The following is a 20639-nucleotide window of genomic DNA, read 5'->3' as shown; positions in this document are numbered from 1 at the left end:
TTTTGGACGATAGCTGTCATTTATAACTCTGCATGTTTGTGAATTACAGTGCCCCTGAGCTCCTTTCTTCAACTCGCTTTCTTTTGAGCTGGCCGCAACACCGCATGATGGCTTCAGGCTCTAATCTGGTTCCGGCACAGCACGCTGAACCTTTGGTTAATTCCTCTTCCTGGTGGGAAATGAGAGTTAAATTTGCCCGACCAGACACCTCCAGCTAGTCTCTCATTGGTTCTCCCTATTCCTGTTCATCTTCCGCAGAAATTGCAAACTGGGCCAAACAGGAGGTTAAAGGGACTGACTCTCCAAGTCGGGAGAGTGTTAGTAAAGCGTCTGGAATGTTGCACCTGAGTACCAGGGTACGAAAACTGAGACATATTTGAACACGTCTCCCGATCACATGGTTGATCATACTCTAGGTTCCACATGCATGTTTTAGCTGAAGGAAGAATACCTTAAACCTGGGTAGTTGAAACCCGTGGAATGGGTACCATGCAATATGACTTCAAAGGGTCTTCATTTGCTCACCGAACCTCTCCAATCCTATCACTGCTGCGTTTATGCCCCTGTACACATGCTTGATTCTCTTTCGGAGACATAGCAATCCATAGGTTTTAAGATACTTACTAGTCAGGTACATTCTTAGGCGTTTAATATGCGGTGTTGAGTCCATTTCGTTGAGCAAGGAGTAGCTCTTGTCTATTCCATATTTGGCTTAAGGAACTTTATCTGTGCTCATTTCAACTTCTGGTTTTATGCAGCACCCCAACTCACCTTTCCCCTTAAGCAAGCATAAGTTGGTTTTCTAAATTTGAGACCCTGTTCTGTTCTGTAATTCAGTTCCTCTGTAGCCAAGTTTACATTCCGTGTATTACTGATATCTTATGATGTTTCTTTTTCTGTGTGACTTATTTCAGTTAGAATCATCATACCTGAATCCACTCATTATGCTGCTACGGGCCTGATGACATAGATTTCATTGCTGAGTGATACTGCATTGTACGTATGTACCACAAGTTCTTTATCCATTTTTCACTTTCTGTGATATTGAACTTGTGCGGTAAATGAGGTTCTTGTAAACAGAGGCATCCCAAACCTTGGGGTGGCTGTGTCTTTTTGATTTTAATTTCCCTAAGCTATAGGACCATAAGTGGAAGTGCCCTAGGCTCTGTTGCTTTGTTTTTTAGATGTTTCAGGAAACACCATACACTTCTCCCGAGTGTCTGTTGGCAATTTACATCCCGCCCATCAGCATAACAAGGCTCCCAGTTCTCCATGGCCTGTCCTGCCTTTCTGGATTTTACACTTTTTTCAGATGGCCCTTTTGACCGGGGGGAAGTGAGACTTCATTGTAGTGCAGATTTCCTTTGCAAGCTTGCTTGGTTGGCCAAAAAGGGCGTATGCGTTTTTTCCTGAATATATTCAGGAAAAAACGCATACGCCCTTTTTGGCCAAGTGCATCATTGTGAACGTTCTGCCTCTTTTCCTATGCTTTCAATGCAATTCCAGTCTACCTCCTGAAATCGGTTTCCTGCAATTCTGCCCCGATTTCAAGTCCTCTTGGCAGCCTTACTTCAGTATATTTTTGGACGATAGCTGTCATTTATAACTCTGCATGTTTGTGAATTACAGTGCCCCTGAGCTCCTTTCTTCAACTCGCTTTCGTTTGAGCTGGCCGCAACACCGCATGATGGCTTCAGGCCCTAATCTGGTTCCGGCACAGCACGCTGAACCTTTGGTTAATTCCTCTTCCTGGTGGGAAATGAGAGTTAAATTTGCCCGACCAGACACCTCCAGCTAGTCTCTCATTGGTTCTCCCTATTCCTGTTCATCTTCCGCAGAAATTGCAAACTGGGCCAAACAGGAGGTTAAAGGGACTGACTCTCCAAGTCGGGAGAGTGTTAGTAAAGCGTCTGGAATGTTGCACCTGAGTACCAGGGTACGAAAACTGAGACATATTTGAACACGTCTCCCGATCACATGGTTGATCATACTCTAGGTTCCACATGCATGTTTTAGCTGAAGGAAGAATACCTTAAACCTGGGTAGTTGAAACCCGTGGAATGGGTACCATGCAATATGACTTCAAAGGGTCTTCATTTGCTCACCGAACCTCTCCAATCCTATCACTGCTGCGTTTATGCCCCTGTACACATGCTTGATTCTCTTTCGGATACATAGCAATCCATAGGTTTTAAGATACTTACTAGTCAGGTACATTCTTAAGCGTTTAATATGCGGTGTTGAGTCCATTTCGTTGAGCAAGGAGTAGCTCTTGTCTATTCCATATTTGGCTTAAGGAACTTTATCTGTGCTCATTTCTACCTCTGGTTTTATGCAGCACCCCAACTCACCTTTCCCCTTAAGCAAGCATAAGTTGGTTTTCTAAATTTGAGACCCTGTTCTGTTCTGTAATTCAGTTCCTGTGTAGCCAAGTTTACATTCCGTGTATTACTGATATCTTATGATGTTTCTTTTTCTGTGTGACTTATTTCAGTTAGAATCATCATACCTGAATCCACTCATTATGCTGCTACGGGCCTGATGACATAGATTACATTGCTGAGTGATACTGCATTGTACGTAAGTACCACAAGTTCTTTATCCATTTTTCACTTTCTGTGATATTGAACTTGGACTGTAAACGAGGTTCTTGTAAACAGAGGCGTCCCAAACTTTGGGGTGGCTGTGTCTTTTTGATTTTAATTTCCCTAAGCTATAGGACCATAAGTGGAAGTGCCCTAGGCTCTGTTGCTTTGTTTTTTAGATGTTTCAGGAAACACCATACACTTCTCCCGAGTGTCTGTTGGCAATTTACATCCCGCCCATCAGCATAACAAGGCTCCCAGTTCTGCATGGCCTGTCCTGCCTTTCTGGATTTTACACTTTTTTCAGATGGCCCTTTTGACCGGGGGGAAGTGAGACTTCATTGTAGTGCAGATTTCCTTTGCAAGTTTGCTTGGTTGGCCAAAAAGTGCGTATGAATTTTTTCCTGAATATATTCAGGAAAAAACGCTTACGCCCTTTTTGGCGAAGGGCATAATTTTGGACGTTCTGCCTCTTTTCCTATGCTTTCAATGCAATTCCAGTCTACCTCCTGAAATCGGTTTCCTGCAATTCTGCCCCGCTTTCAAGTCCTCTTGGCAGCCTTACTTCAGTATATTTTTGGACGATAGCTGTCATTTATAACTCTGAAGGTTTGTGAATTACAGTGACCCTGAGCTCCTTTCTTCAACTCGCTTTCTTGTGACCTGGCCGCAACACCGCAGGATGGCTTCAGGCCCTAATCTGGTTCCGGCACGGCACGCTGAGCCTTTGGTTAATTCCTCTTCCTGGTGGGAAATGAGAGTTAAATTTGCCCGTCCAGACACCTCCAGCTAGTCTCTCATTGGTTCTCGCTATTCCTGTTCATCTTCCGCAGAAATTGCAAACTGGGCCAAACAGGAGGTTAAAGGGACTGACTCTCAAAGTCGGGAGAGTGTTGGTAAAGCGTCTGGAATGTTGCACCCGAGTACCAGGGTACGAAAACTGAGACATATTTGAACACGTCTCCCGATCACATGGTTGATCATACTCTAGGTTCCACATGCATGTTTTAGCTGAAGGAAGAATACCTTAAACCTGGGTAGTTGAAACCCGTGGAATGGGTACCATGCAATGTGACTTCAAAGGGTCTTCATTTGCTCACCGAATCTCTCCAATCCTATCACTGCTGCGTTTATGCCCCTGTACACATGCTTGATTCTCTTTCGGAGACATAGCAATCCATAGGTTTTAAGATACTTACTAGTCAGGTACATTCTTAGGCGTTTAATATGCGGTGTTGAGTCCATTTCGTTGAACAAGGAGTAGCTCTTGACTATTCCATATTTGGCTTAAGGAACATTATCTGTGCTCATTTCAATCTCTGGTTTTATGCAGCACCCCAACTCACCTTTACCCTTAAGCAAGCATAAGTTGGTTTTCTAAATTTGAGACCCTGTTCTGTTCTGTAATTCAGTTCCTGTGTAGCCAAGTTTACATTCCGTGTATTACTGATATCTTATGATGTTTTTTTTTCTGTGTGACTTATTTCAGTTAGAATCATCATACCTGAATCCACTCATTGTGCTGCTAAGGGCCTGATGACATAGATTTCATTGCTGAGTGATATTGCTTTGTAAGTAAATACCACAACTTCTTTATCCATTTTTCAAATTCTGCGATGTTGAACTTGTACTGTAAACGAGGTTCTTGTAAACAGAGGCGTCCCAAACTTTGGGGTGGCTGTGTCTTTTTGATTTTAATTTCCCTAAGCTATAGGACCATAAGTGGAAGTGCCCTAGGCTCTGTTGCTTTGTTTTTTAGATGTTTCAGGAAACACCATACACTTCTCCCGAGTGTCTGTTGGCAATTTACATCCCGCCCATCAGCATAACAAGGCTCCCAGTTCTGCATGGCCTGTCCTGCCTTTCTGGATTTTACACTTTTTTCAGATGGCCCTTTTGACCGGGGGGAAGTGAGACTTCATTGTAGTGCAGATTTCCTTTGCAAGTTTGCTTGGTTGGCCAAAAAGTGCGTATGAATTTTTTCCTGAATATATTCAGGAAAAAACGCTTACGCCCTTTTTGGCCAAGGGCATAATTTTGGACGTTCTGCCTCTTTTCCTATGCTTTCAATGCAATTCCAGTCTACCTCCTGAAATCGGTTTCCTGCAATTCTGCCCCGCTTTCAAGTCCTCTTGGCAGCCTTACTTCAGTATATTTTTGGACGATAGCTGTCATTTATAACTCTGAAGGTTTGTGAATTACAGTGACCCTGAGCTCCTTTCTTCAACTCGCTTTCTTGTGACCTGGCCGCAACACCGCAGGATGGCTTCAGGCCCTAATCTGGTTCCGGCACGGCACGCTGAGCCTTTGGTTAATTCCTCTTCCTGGTGGGAAATGAGAGTTAAATTTGCCCGTCCAGACACCTCCAGCTAGTCTCTCATTGGTTCTCGCTATTCCTGTTCATCTTCCGCAGAAATTGCAAACTGGGCCAAACAGGAGGTTAAAGGGACTGACTCTCAAAGTCGGGAGAGTGTTGGTAAAGCGTCTGGAATGTTGCACCCGAGTACCAGGGTACGAAAACTGAGACATATTTGAACACGTCTCCCGATCACATGGTTGATCATACTCTAGGTTCCACATGCATGTTTTAGCTGAAGGAAGAATACCTTAAAACTGGGTAGTTGAAACCCGTGGAATGGGTACCATGCAATGTGACTTCAAAGGGTCTTCATTTGCTCACCGAATCTCTCCAATCCTATCACTGCTGCGTTTATGCCCCTGTACACATGCTTGATTCTCTTTCGGAGACATAGCAATCCATAGGTTTTAAGATACTTACTAGTCAGGTACATTCTTAGGCGTTTAATATGCGGTGTTGAGTCCATTTCGTTGAACAAGGAGTAGCTCTTGTCTATTCCATATTTGGCTTAAGGAACATTATCTGTGCTCATTTCAATCTCTGGTTTTATGCAGCACCCCAACTCACCTTTACCCTTAAGCAAGCATAAGTTGGTTTTCTAAATTTGAGACCCTGTTCTGTTCTGTAATTCAGTTCCTGTGTAGCCAAGTTTACATTCCGTGTATTACTGATATCTTATGATGTTTTTTTTTCTGTGTGACTTATTTCAGTTAGAATCATCATACCTGAATCCACTCATTGTGCTGCTAAGGGCCTGATGACATAGATTTCATTGCTGAGTGATATTGCTTTGTAAGTAAATACCACAACTTCTTTATCCATTTTTCACTTTCTGCGATGTTGAACTTGTACTGTAAATGAGGTTCTTGTAAACAGAGGCGTCCCAAACTTTGGGGTGGCTGTGTCTTTTTGATTTTAATTTCCCTAAGCTATAGGACCATAAGTGGAAGTGCCCTAGGCTCTGTTGCTTTGTTTTTTAGATGTTTCAGGAAACACCATACACTTCTCCCGAGTGTCTCTTGGCAATTTACATCCCGCCCATCAGCATAACAAGGCTCCCAGTTCTCCATGGCCTGTCCTGCCTTTCTGGATTTTACACTTTTTTCAGATGGCCCTTTTGACCGGGGGGAAGTGAGACTTCATTGTAGTGCAGATTTCCTTTGCAAGCTTGCTTGGTTGGCCAAAAAGGGCGTATGCGTTTTTTCCTGAATATATTCAGGGAAAAACGCATACGCACTTTTTGGCCAAGTGCATCATTGTGGACGTTCTGCCTCTTTTCCTATGCTTTCAATGCAATTCCAGTCTACCTCCTGAAATCGGTTTCCTGCAATTCTGCCCCGCTTTCAAGTCCTCTTGGCAGCCTTACTTCAGTATATTTTTGGACGATAGCTGTCATTTATAACTCTGCAGTTTTGTGAATTACAGTGCCCCTGAGCTCCTTTCTTCAACTCGCTTTCTTTTGAGCTGGCCGCAACACCGCAGGATGGCTTCAGGCCCTAATCTGGTTCCGGCACGGCACGCTGAGCCTTTGGTTATTTCCTCTTCCTGGTGGGAAATGAGAGTTAAATTTGCCCGTCCAGACACCTCCAGCTAGTCTCTCATTGGTTCTCCCTATTCCTGTTCATTTCCGCAGAAATTGCAAAATGGTCCAAACAGGAGGTTAAAGGCGCTGACTCTCCAACTGGGGAGAGTGTTAGTAAAGCGTCTGGAATGTTGCACCCGAGTACCAGGGGAGGAAAACTGAGACATATTTGAACACGTCTCCCGTTCACACGGATGATCATACTCTGGGTTCCACATGCATGTTTTAGCTGAAGGAAGAATACCTTAAACCTGGAGAGTTGAGACCCGTGTAATGGGTACCATGCAATATGACTTCAAAGGGTCTTCATTTGCTCACCGAACCTCTCCAATCCTATCACTGCTGCGTTTATGCCCCTGTACACATGCTTGATTCTCTTTTGGAGACATAGCAATCCATAGGTTTTAAGATACTTACTAGTCAGGTACATTCTTAGGCGTTTAATATGCGGTGTTGAGTCCATTTCGTTGAACAAGGAGTAGCTCTTGACTATTCCATATTTGGCTTAAGGAACATTATCTGTGCTCATTTCAATCTCTGGTTTTATGCAGCACCCCAACTCACCTTTCCCCTTAAGCAAGCATAAGTTGGTTTTCTAAATTTGAGACCCTGTTCTGTTCTGTAATTCAGTTCCTGTGTAGCCAAGTTTACATTCCGTGTATTACTGATATCTTATGATGTTTTTTTTTCTGTGTGACTTATTTCAGTTAGAATCATCATACCTGAATCCACTCATTGTGCTGCTAAGGGCCTGATGACATAGATTTCATTGCTGAGTGATATTGCTTTGTAAGTAAATACCACAACTTCTTTATCCATTTTTCACTTTCTGCGATGTTGAACTTGTACTGTAAACGAGGTTCTTGTAAACAGAGGCGTCCCAAACTTTGGGGTGGCTGTGTCTTTTTGATTTTAATTTCCCTAAGCTATAGGACCATAAGTGGAAGTGCCCTAGGCTCTGTTGCTTTGTGTTTTAGATGTTTCAGGAAACACCATACACTTCTCCCGAGTGTCTGTTGGCAATTTATATCCCGCCCATCAGCATAACAAGGCTCCCAGTTCTCCATGGCCTGTCCTGCCTTTCTGGATTTTACACTTTTTTCAGATGGCCCTTTTGACCGGGGGGAAGTGAGACTTCATTGTAGTGCAGATTTCCTTTGCAAGCTTGCTTGGTTGGCCAAAAAGGGCGTATGCGTTTTTTCCTGAATATATTCAGGAAAAAACGCATACGCCCTTTTTGGCCAAGTGCATCATTGTGGACGTTCTGTCTCTTTTCCTATGCTTTCAATGCAATTCCAGTCTACCTCCTGAAATCGGTTTCCTGCAATTCTGCCCCGCTTTCAAGTCCTCTTGGCAGCCTTACTTCAGTATATTTTTGGACGATAGCTGTCATTTATAACTCTGCAGGTGTGTGCATTACAGTGCCCCTGAGCTCCTTTCTTCAACTCGCTTTCTTTTGAGCTGGCCGCAACACCGCAGGATGGCTTCAGGCCCTAATCTGGTTCCGGCACGGCACGCTGAGCCTTTGGTTAATTCCTCTTCCTGGTGGGAAATGAGAGTTAAATTTGCCCGTCCAGACACCTCCAGCTAGTGTCTCATTGGTTCTCGCTATTCCTGTTCATCTTCTTCAGAATTTGCAAACTGGGCCAAACAGGAGGTTAAAGGCGCTGACTCTCCTGGTGGGGAGAGTGTTAGTAAAGTGTCTGGAATGTTGCACCCGAGTACCAGGGGAGGAAAACTGAGACATATTTGAACACGTCTCCCGTTCACATGGTTGATCATACTCTAGGTTCCACATGCATGTTTTAGCTGAAGGAAGAATACCTTAAACCTGGAGAGTTGAGACCCGTGTAATGGATACCATGCAATATGACTTCAAAGGGTCTTCATTTGCTCACCGAACCTCTCCAATCCTATCACTGCTGCGTTTATGCCCCTGTACACACGCTTGATTCTCTTTTGGAGACATAGCAATCCATAGGTTTTAAGATACTTACTAGTCAGGTACATTCTTAGGCGTTTAATATGCGGTGTTGAGTCCATTTCGTTGAACAAGGAGTAGCTCTTGACTATTCCATATTTGGCTTAAGGAACATTATCTGTGCTCATTTCAATCTCTGGTTTTATGCAGCACCCCAACTCACCTTTACCCTTAAGCAAGCATAAGTTGGTTTTCTAAATTTGAGACCCTGTTCTGTTCTGTAATTCAGTTCCTGTGTAGCCAAGTTTACATTCCGTGTATTACTGATATCTTATGATGTTTTTTTTTCTGTGTGACTTATTTCAGTTAGAATCATCATACCTGAATCCACTCATTGTGCTGCTAAGGGCCTGATGACATAGATTTCATTGCTGAGTGATATTGCTTTGTAAGTAAATACCACAACTTCTTTATCCATTTTTCACTTTCTGCGATGTTGAACTTGTACTGTAAACGAGGTTCTTGTAAACAGAGGCATCCCAAACTTTGGGGTGGCTGTGTCTTTTTGATTTTAATTTCCCTAAGCTATAGGACCATAAGTGGAAGTGCCCTAGGCTCTGTTGCTTTGTTTTTTAGATGTTTCAGGAAACACCATACAGTTCTCCCGAGTGTCTGTTGGCAATTTACATCCCGCCCATCAGCATAACAAGGCTCCCAGTTCTCCATGGCCTGTCCTGCCTTTCTGGATTTTACACTTTTTTCAGATGGCCCTTTTGACCGGGGGGAAGTGAGACTTCATTGTAGTGCAGATTTCTTTGCAAGGTTGCTTGGTTGGCCAAAAAGGGCGTATGCGTTTTTTCCTGAATATATTCAGGAAAAAACGCATACGCCCTTTTTGGCCAAGTGCATCATTGTGGACGTTCTGCCTCTTTTCCTATGCTTTCAATGAAATTCCAGTCTACCTCCTGAAATCGGTTTCCTGCAATTCTGCCCCGCTTTCAAGTCCTCTTGGCAGCCTTACTTCAGTATATTTTTGGACGATAGCTGTCATTTATAACTCTGCAGGTTTGTGAATTACAGTGCCCCTGAGCTCCTTTCTTCAACTCGCTTTCTTTTGAGCTGGCCGCAACACCGCAGGATGGCTTCAGGCCCTAATCTGGTTCCGGCACGGCACGCTGAGCCTTTGGTTAATTCCTCTTCCTGGTGGGAAATGAGAGTTAAATTTGCCCTTCCAGACACCTCCAGCTAGTCTCTCATTGGTTCTCGCTATTCCTGTTCATCTTCCGCAGAAATTGCAAACTGGGCCAAACAGGAGGTTAAAGGCGCTGACTCTCAAAGTCGGGAGAGTGTTGGTAAAGCGTCTGGAATGTTGCACCCGAGTACCAGGGTACGAAAACTGGGATATATTTGAACACGTCTCCCAATCACATGGTTGATCATACTCTAGGTTCCACATGCATGTTTTAGCTGAAGGAAGAATACCTTAAACCTGGGTAGTTGAAACCCGTGGAATGGGTACCATGCAATGTGACTTCAAAGGGTCTTCATTTGCTCACCGAACCTCTCCTATCCTATCACTGCTGCGTTTATGCCCCTGTACACATGCTTGATTCTCTTTCGGAGACATAGCAATCCATAGGTTTTAAGATACTTACTAGTCAGGTACATTCTTAGGCGTTTAATATGCGGTGTTGAGTCCATTTCATTGAACAAGGAGTAGCTCTTGACTATTCCATATTTGGCTTAAGGAACATTATCTGTGCTCATTTCAATCTCTGGTTTTATGCAGCACCCCAACTCACCTTTCCCCTTAAGCAATCATAAGTTGGTTTTCTAAATTTGAGACCCTGTTCTGTTCTGTAATTCAGTTCCTGTGTAGCCAAGCTTACATTCCGTGTATTACTGATATCTTATGATGTTTTTTTTTCTGTGTGACTTATTTCAGTTAGAATCATCATACCTGAATCCACTCATTGTGCTGCTAAGGGCCTGATGACATAGATTTCATTGCTGAGTGATATTGCTTTGTAAGTAAATACCACAACTTCTTTATCCATTTTTCACTTTCTGCGATGTTGAACTTGTACTGTAAACGAGGTTCTTGTAAACAGAGGCGTCCCAAACTTTGGGGTGGCTGTGTCTTTTTGATTTTAATTTCCCTAAGCTATAGGACCATAAGTGGAAGTGCCCTAGGCTCTGTTGCTTTGTTTTTTAGATGTTTCAGGAAACACCATACACTTCTCCCGAGTGTCTGTTGGCAATTTACATCCCGCCCATCAGCATAACAAGGCTCCCAGTTCTCCATGGCCTGTCCTGCCTTTCTGGATTTTACACTTTTTTCAGATGGCCCTTTTGACCGGGGGGAAGTGAGACTTCATTGTAGTGCAGATTTCCTTTGCAAGCTTGCTTGGTTGGCCAAAAAGGGCGTATGCGTTTTTTCCTGAATATATTCAGGAAAAAACGCATACGCCCTTTTTGGCCAAGTGCATCATTGTGGACGTTCTGCCTCTTTTCCTATGCTTTCAATGCAATTCCAGTCTACCTCCTGAAATCGGTTTCCTGCAATTCTGCCCCGCTTTCAAGTCCTCTTGGCAGCCTTACTTCAGTATATTTTTGGACGATAGCTGTCATTTATAACTCTGCAGTTTTGTGAATTACAGTGCCCCTGAGCTCCTTTATTCAACTCGCTTTCTTTTGAGCTGGCCGCAACACCGCAGGATGGCTTCAGGCCCTAATCTGGTTCCGGCACGGCACGCTGAGCCTTTGGTTAATTCCTCTTCCTGGTGGGAAATGAGAGTTAAATTTGCCCGTCCAGACACCTCCAGCTAGTGTCTCATTGGTTCTCCCTATTCCTGTTCATCTTCCGCAGAAATTGCAAAATGGTCCAAACAGGAGGTTAAAGGCGCTGACTCTCCAACTGGGGAGAGTGTTAGTAAAGCGTCTGGAATGTTGCACCCGAGTACCAGGGGAGGAAAACTGAGACATATTTGAACACGTCTCCCGTTCACACGGATGATCATACTCTGGGTTCCACATGCATGTTTTAGCTGAAGGAAGAATACCTTAAACCTGGAGAGTTGAGACCCGTGTAATGGGTACCATGCAATATGACTTCAAAGGGTCTTCATTTGCTCACCGAACCTCTCCAATCCTATCACTGCTGCGTTTATGCCCCTGTACACACGCTTGATTCTCTTTTGGAGACATAGCAATCCATAGGTTTTAAGATACTTACTAGTCAGGTACATTCTTAGGCGTTTAATATGCGGTGTTGAGTCCATTTCATTGAACAAGGAGTAGCTCTTGACTATTCCATATTTGGCTTAAGGAACATTATCTGTGCTCATTTCAATCTCTGGTTTTATGCAGCACCCCAACTCACCTTTCCCCTTAAGCAAGCATAAGTTGGTTTTCTAAATTTGAGACCCTGTTCTGATCTGTAATTCAGTTCCTGTGTAGCCAAGTTTACATTCCGTGTATTACTGATATCTTATGATGTTTCTTTTTCTGTGTGACTTATTTCAGTTAGAATCATCATACCTGAATCCACTCATTGTGCTGCTAAGGGCCTGATGACATAGATTTCATTGCTGAGTGATATTGCTTTGTAAGTAAATACCACAACTTTTTTATCCATTTTTCACTTTCTGCGATGTTGAACTTGTACTGTAAACGAGGTTCTTGTAAACAGAGGTGTCCCAAACTTTGGGGTGGCTGTGTCTTTTTGATTTTAATTTCCCTAAGCTATAGGACCATAAGTGGAAGTGCCCTAGGCTCTGTTGCTTTGTGTTTTAGATGTTTCAGGAAACACCATACACTTCTCCCGAGTGTCTGTTGGCAATTTACATCCCGCCCATCAGCATAACAAGGCTCCCAGTTCTCCATGGCCTGTCCTGCCTTTCTGGATTTTACACTTTTTTCAGATGGCCCTTTTGACCGGGGGGAAGTGAGACTTCATTGTAGTGCAGATTTCCTTTGCAAGCTTGCTTGGTTGGCCAAAAAGGGCGTATGCGTTTTTTCCTGAATATATTCAGGAAAAAACGCATACGCCCTTTTTGGCCAAGTGCATCATTGTGGACGTTCTGCCTCTTTTCCTATGCTTTCAATGCAATTCCAGTCTACCTCCTGAAATCGGTTTCCTGCAATTCTGCCCCGCTTTCAAGTCCTCTTGGCAGCCGTACTTCAGTATATTTTTGGACGATAGCTGTCATTTATAACTCTGCAGGTGTGTGCATTACAGTGCCCCTGAGCTCCTTTCTTCAACTCGCTCTCTTGTGAGCTGGCCGCAACACCGCAGGATGGCTTCAGGCCCTAATCTGGTTCCGGCACGGCACGCTGAGCCTTTGGTTATCTCCTCTTCCTGGTGGGAAATGAGAGTTAAATTTGCCCGTCCAGACACCTCCAGCTAGTGTCTCATTGTTTCTCCCTATTCCTGTTCATCTTCCGCAGAAATTGCAAACTGGGCCAATCAGGAGGTTAAAGGCACTGACTCTCCAAGTGGGGAGAGTGTTAGTAAAGCGTCTGGAATGTTGCACCCTAGTACCAGGGGAGGAAAACTGAGACATATTTGAACACGTCTCCTGTTCACACGGTTGATCATACTCTGGGTTCCACATGCATGTTTTAGCTGAAGGAAGAATACGTTAAACCTGGAGAGTTGAGACCCGTGGAATGGGTACCATGCAATATGACTTCAAAGGGTCTTCATTTGCTCACTGAACCTCTCCAATCCTATCACTGCTGCGTTTATGCCCCTGTACACATGCTTGATTCTCTTTTGGAGACATAGCAATCCATAGGTTTTAAGATCCATACTAGTCAGGTACATTCTTAGGCGTTTAATATGGGGTGTTGAGTCCATTTCGTTGAGCAAGGAGTAGCTCTTGTCTATTCCATATTTGGCTTAAGGAACTTTATCTGTGCCCATTTCAATCTCTGGTTTTTTGCAGCACCCCAACTCAACTTTCCCCTTAAGCAAGCATAAGTTGGTTTTCTAAATTTGAGACCCTGTTCTGTTTTGGAATTCAGTTCCTGTGTAGCCAAGTTTACATTCCGTGTATTAGTGATATCTTATGATGTTTCTTTTTCTGTGTGACTTATTTCAGTTAGAATCATCGTACCTGAATCCACTCATTATGCTGCTACGGGCCTCATGACATAGATTTCATTGCTGAGTGATACTGCATTGTACGTAAGTACCACAAGTTCTTTATCCATTTTTCACTTTCTGTGATATGGAACTTGTATGGTAAACGAGGTTCTTGTAACCAGAGGCGTCCCAAAATTTTAGGTGGCTGGGTCTTTTTGATTTTAATTTCCCTAAGCTATAGGACCATAAGTGGAAGTGCCCTAGGCTCTGTTGCTTTGTTTTTTAGATGTTTCAGGAAACACCATACACTTCTCCCGAGTGTCTCTTGGCAATTTACATCCCGCCCATCAGCATAACAAGGCTCCCAGTTCTCCATGGCCTGTCCTGCCTTTCTGGATTTTACACTTTTTTCAGATGGCCCTTTTGACCGGGGAGAAGTGAGAGTTCATTGTAGTGCAGATTTCCTTTGCAAGCTTGCTTGGTTGGCCAAAAAGGGCGTATGCGTTTTTTCCTGAATATATTCAGGAAAAAACGCATACGCCCTTTTTGGCCAAGTGCATCATTGTGGACGTTCTGCCTCTTTTCCTATGCTTGAAATGCAATTCCACTCTACCTCCTGAAATCGGTTTCCTGCAATTCTGCCCCGCTTTCAAGTCCTCTTGGCAGCCTTACTTCAGTATATTTTTGGACGATAGCTGTCATTTATAACTCTGCAGGTTTGTGAATTACAGTGCCCCTGAGCTCCTTTCTTCAACTCGCTTTCTTGTGAGCCGGCCGCAACACCGCAGGATGGCTTCAGGCCCTAATCTGGTTCCGGCACGGCACGCTGAGCCTTTGGTTATCTCCTCTTCCTGGTGGGAAATGAGAGTTAAATTTGCCCGTCCAGACACCTCCAGCTAGTGTCTCATTGGTTCTCGCTATTCCTGTTCATCTTCCGCAGAAATTGCAAACTGGGCCAAACAGGAGGTTAAAGGCGCTGACTCTCCAAGTGGGGAGAGTGTTAGTAAAGCATCTGGAATGTTGCACCCGAGTACCAGGGTACGAAAACTGAGACATATTTGAACACGTCTCCCGTTCACATGGTTGATCATACTCTGGGTTCCACATGCATGTTTTAGCTGAAGGAAGAATACCTTAAACCTGGATAGTTGAGACCCGTGGAATGGGTACCATGCAATATGACTTCAAAGGGTCTTCATTTGCTCACCGAACCTCTCCAATCCTATCACTGCTGCGTTTATGCCCCTGTACACATGCTTGATTCTCTTTCGGAGACATAGCAATCCATAGGTTTTAAGATACTTACTAGTCAGGTACATTCTTAGGCGTTTAATATGCGGTGTTGAGTCCATTTCGTTGAGCAAGGAGTAGCTCTTGTCTATTCCATATTTGGCTTAAGGAACTTTATCTGTGCTCATTTCAATCTCTGGTTTTATGCAGCACCCAACTCACCTTTCCCCTTAAGCAAGCATAAGTTGGTTTTCTAAATTTGAGACCCTGTTCTGTTCTGTAATTCAGTTCCTTTGTAGCCAAGTTTACATTCCGTGTATTACTGATATCTTATGATGTTTCTTTTTCTGTGTGACTTATTTCAGTTAGAATCATCATACCTGAATCCACTCATTGTGCTGCTAAGGACCTGATGACATAGATTTCATTGCTGAGTGATATTGCTTTGTAAGTAAATACCACAACTTTTTTATCCATTTTTCACTTTCTGCGATGTTGAACTTGTACTGTAAACGAGGTTCTTGTAAACAGAGGCGTCCCAAACTTTGGGGTGGCTGTGTCTTTTTGATTTTAATTTCCCTAAGCTATAGGACCATAAGTGGAAGTGCCCTAGGCTCTGTTGCTTTGTGTTTTAGATGTTTCAGGAAACACCATACACTTCTCCCGAGTGTCTGTTGGCAATTTACATCCCGCCCATCAGCATAACAAGGCTCCCAGTTCTCCATGGCCTGTCCTGCCTTTCTGGATTTTACACTTTTTTCAGATGGCCCTTTTGACCGGGGGGAAGTGAGACTTCATTGTAGTGCAGATTTCCTTTGCAAGCTTGCTTGGTTGGCCAAAAAGGCCGTATGCGTTTTTTCCTGAATATATTCAGGAAAAAACGCATACGCCCTTTTTGGCCAAGTGCATCATTGTGGACGTTCTGCCTCTTTTCCTATGCTTTCAATGCAATTCCAGTCTACCTCCTGAAATCGGTTTCCTGCAATTCTGCCCCGCTTTCAAGTCCTCTTGGCAGCCGTACTTCAGTATATTTTTGGACGATAGCTGTCATTTATAACTCTGCAGGTGTGTGCATTACAGTGCCCCTGAGCTCCTTTCTTCAACTCGCTTTCTTGTGAGCTGGCCGCAACACCGCAGGATGGCTTCAGGCCCTAATCTGGTTCCGGCACGGCACACTGAGCCTTTGGTTATCTCCTCTTCCTGGTGGGAAATGAGAGTTAAATTTGCCCGTCCAGACACCTCCAGCTAGTGTCTCATTGTTTCTCCCTATTCCTGTTCATCTTCCGCAGAAATTGCAAACTGGGCCAAACAGGAGGTTAAAGGCGCTGACTCTCCAAGTGGGGAGAGTGTTAGTAAAGCGTCTGGAATGTTGCACCCGAGTACCAGGGGAGGAAAACTGAGACATATTTGAACACGTCTCCTGTTCACATGGTTGATCATACTCTGGGTTCCACATGCATGTTTTAGCTGAAGGAAGAATACGTTAAACCTGGAGAGTTGAGACCCGTGGAATGGGTACCATGCAATATGACTTCAAAGGGTCTTCATTTGCTCACTGAACCTCTCCAATCCTATCACTGCTGCGTTTATGCCCCTGTACACATGCTTGATTCTCTTTTGGAGACATAGCAATCCATAGGTTTTAAGATACATACTAGTCAGGTACATTCTTAGGCGTTTAATATGGGGTGCTGAGTCCATTTCGTTGAGCAAGGAGTAGCTCTTGTCTATTCCATATTTGGCTTAAGGAACTTTATCTGTGCCCATTTCAATCTCTGGTTTTTTGCAGCACCCCAACTCAACTTTCCCCTTAAGCAAGCATAAGTTGGTTTTCTAAATTTGAGACCCTGTTCTGTTTTGGAATTCAGTTCCTGTGTAGCCAAGTTTACATTCCGTGTGTTAGTGATATCTTATGATGTTTCTTTTTCTGTGTGACTTATTTCAGTTAGAATCATCGTACCTGAATCCACTCATTATGCTGCTACGGGCCTGATGACATAGATTTCATTGCTGAGTGATACTGCATTGTACGTAAGTATCACAAGTTCTTTATCCATTTTTCACTTTCTGTGATATTGAACTTGTACAGTAAACGAGGTTCTTGTAACCAGAGGCGTCCCAAACTTTTAGGTGGCTGTGTCTTTTTGATTTTAATTTCCCTAAGCTATAGGACCATAAGTTGAAGTGCCCTAGGCTCTGTTGATTTGTTTTTTAGATGTTTCAGGAAACACCATACACTTCTCCCGAGTGTCTGTTGGCAATTTACATCCCGCCCATCAGCATAACAAGGCTCCCAGTTCTCCATGGCCTGTCCTACCTTTCTGGATTTTACACTTTTTTCAGATGGCCCTTTTGACCGGGGGGAAGTGAGACTTCATTGTAGTGCAGACTTCCTTTGCAAGCTTGCTTGGTTGGCCAAAAAGGGCGTATGCGTTTTTTCCTGAATATATTCAGGAAAAAACGCATGTGCCCTTTTTGGCCAAGTGCATCATTGTGGACGTTCTGCTCTTTTCCTATGCTTTCAATGCAATTCCAGTCTACCTCCTGAAATCGGTTTCCTGCAATTCTGCCCCGCTTTCAAGTCCTCTTGGCAGCCTTACTTCAGTATATTTTTGGACGATAGCTGTCATTTATAACTCTGCAGGTTTGTGAATTACAGTGCCCCTGAGCTCCTTTCTTCAACTCGCTTTCTTGTGAGCCGGCCGCAACACCGCAGGATGGCTTCAGGCCCTAATCTGGTTCCGGCACGGCACGCTGAGCCTTTGGTTATCTCCTCTTCCTGGTGGGAAATGAGAGTTAAATTTGCCCGTCCAGACACCTCCAGCTAGTGTCTCATTGGTTCTCGCTATTCCTGTTCATCTTCCGCAGAAATTGCAAACTGGGCCAAACAGGAGGTTAAAGGCGCTGACTCTCCAAGTGGGGAGAGTGTTAGTAAAGCATCTGGAATGTTGCACCCGAGTACCAGGGTACGAAAACTGAGACATATTTGAACACGTCTCCCGTTCACATGGTTGATCATACTCTGGGTTCCACATGCATGTTTTAGCTGAAGGAAGAATACCTTAAACCTGGATAGTTGAGACCCGTGGAATGTGTACCATGCAATATGACTTCAAAGGGTCTTCATTTGCTCACCGAACCTCTCCAATCCTATCACTGCTGCGTTTATGCCCCTGTACACATGCTTGATTCTCTTTTGGAGACATAGCAATCCATAGGTTTTAAGATACTTACTAGTCAGGTACATTCTTAGGCGTTTAATATGCGGTGTTGAGTCCATTTCGTTGAGCAAGGAGTAGCTCTTGTCTATTCCATATTTGGCTTAAGGAACTTTATCTGTGCTCATTTCAATCTCTGGTTTTATGCAGCACCCAACTCACCTTTCCCCTTAAGCAAGCATAAGTTGGTTTTCTAAATTTGAGACCCTGTTCTGTTCTGTAATTCAGTTCCTGTGTAGCCAAGTTTACATTCCGTGTATTACTGATATCTTATGATGTTTCTTTTTCTGTGTGACTTATTTCAGTTAGAATCATCATACCTGAATCCACTCATAGTGCTGCTAAGGGCCTGATGACATAGATTTCATTGCTGAGTGATATTGCTTTGTAAGTAAATACCACAACTTCTTTATCCATTTTTCACTTTCTGCGATGTTGAACTTGGACTGTAAACGAGGTTCTTGTAAACAGAGGCGTCCCAAACTTTGGGGTGGCTGTGTCTTTTTGATTTCAATTTCCCTAAGCTATAGGACCATAAGTGGAAGTGCCCTAGGCTCTGTTGCTTTGTTTTTTAGATGTTTCAGGAAACACCATACACTTGTCCCGAGTGTCTGTTAGCAATTTACATCCCGCCCATCAGCATAACAAGGCTCCCAGTTCTCCATGGCCTGTCCTGCCTTTCTGGATTTTACACTTTTTTCAAATGGCCCTTTTGACCGGGGGGAAGTGAGACTTCATTGTAGTGCAGATTTCCTTTGGAAGCTTGCTTGGTTGGCCAAAAAGGGCGTATGCGTTTTTTCCTGAATATATTCAGGAAAAAACGCATACGCCCTTTTTGGCCAAGTGCATCATTGTGGACGTTCTGCCTCTTTTCCTATGCTTTCAATGCAATTCCAGTCTACCTCCTGAAATCGGTTTCCTGCAATTCTGCCCCGCTTTCAAGTCCTCTTGGCAGCCTTACTTCAGTATATTTTTGGACGATAGCTGTCATTTATAACTCTGCAGGTTTGTGAATTACAGTGCCCCTTATCTCCTTTCTTCAACTCGCGTTCTTTTGGGCTGGCCGCAACACCGCAGGATGGCTTCAGGCCCTAATCTGGTTCCGGCACGGCACGCTGAGCCTTTGGTTAATTCCTCTTCCTGGTGGGAAATGAGAGTTAAATTTGCCCGTCCAGACACCTCCAGCTAGTCTCTCATTGGTTTTCCCTATTCCTGTTCATCTTCCGCAGAAATTGCAAACTGGGCCAAACAGGAGGTTAAAGGCGCTGACTCTCCTGGTGGGGAGAGTGTTAGTAAAGTGTCTGGAATGTTGCACCCTAGTACCAGGGGAGGAAAACTGAGACATATTTGAACACGTCTCCCGTTCACACGGTTGATCATACTCTGGGTTCCACATGCATGTTTTAGCTGAAGGAAGAATACCTTAAACCTGGATAGTTGAGACCCGTGTAATGGATACCATGCAATATGACTTCAAAGGGTCTTCATTTGCTCACCGAACCTCTCCAATCCTATCACTGCTGCGTTTATGCCCCTGTACACACGCTTGATTCTCTTTTGGAGACATAGCAATCCATAGGTTTTCAAATACTTACTAGTCAGGTACATTCTTAGGCGTTTAATATGCGGTGTTGAGTCCATTTCGTTGAGCAAGGAGTAGCTCTTGTCTATTCCATATTTGGCTTAAGGAACTTTATCTGTGCTCATTTCAATCTCTGGTTTTATGCAGCACCCAACTCACCTTTCCCCTTAAGCAAGCATAAGTTGGTTTTCTAAATTTGAGACCCTGTTCTGTTCTGTAATTCAGTTCCTGTGTAGCCAAGTTTACATTCCGTGTATTAGTGATATCTTATGAAGTTTCTTTTTCTGTGTGACTTATTTCAGTTAGAATCATCATACCTGAATCCACTCATTGTGCTGCTAAGGGCCTGATGACATAGATTTCATTGCTGAGTGATATTGCTTTGTAAGTAAATACCACAACTTCTTTATCCATTTTTCACTTTCTGCGATGTTGAACTTGTACTGTAAACGAGGTTCTTGTAAACAGAGGCGTCCCAAACTTTGGGGTGGCTGTGTCTTTTTGATTTTAATTTCCCTAAGCTATAGGACCATAAGTGGAAGTGCCCTAGGCTCTGTTGCTTTGTTTTTTAGATGTTTCAGGAAACACCATACACTTCTCCCAAGTGTCTGTTGGCAATTTACATCCCGCCCATCAGCATAACAAGGCTCCCAGTTCTCCATGGCCTGTCCTGCCTTTCTGGATTTTACACTTTTTTTAGATGGCCCTTTTGACCGGGGGGAAGTGAGACTTCATTGTAGTGCAGATTTTATTTGCAAGCTTGCTTGGTTGGCCAAAAAGGGCATATGCGTTTTTTCCTGAATATATTCAGGAAAAAACGCATACGCTCTTTTTGGCCAAGTGCATCATTGTGGACGTTCTGCCTCTTTTCCTATGCTTTCAATGCAATTCCAGTCTACCTCCTGAAATCGGTTTCGTGCAATTCTGCCCCGCTTTCAAGTCCTCTTGGTAGCCTTACTTCAGTATATTTTTAGACGATAGCTGTCATTTATAACTCTGCAGGTTTGTGAATTACAGTTCCCCTGAGCTCCTTTCTTCAACTCGCTTTCTTTTGAGCTGGCCGCAACACCGCA

This window comes from Pseudorca crassidens, unplaced genomic scaffold, assembly GCF_039906515.1.
Source record: "Pseudorca crassidens isolate mPseCra1 unplaced genomic scaffold, mPseCra1.hap1 Scaffold_63, whole genome shotgun sequence".
Lineage (NCBI taxonomy): Eukaryota > Metazoa > Chordata > Mammalia > Artiodactyla > Delphinidae > Pseudorca > Pseudorca crassidens.
The sequence above is the reverse complement of the archived record's forward strand: the minus strand, read 5'-3'. Positions refer to the sequence as shown.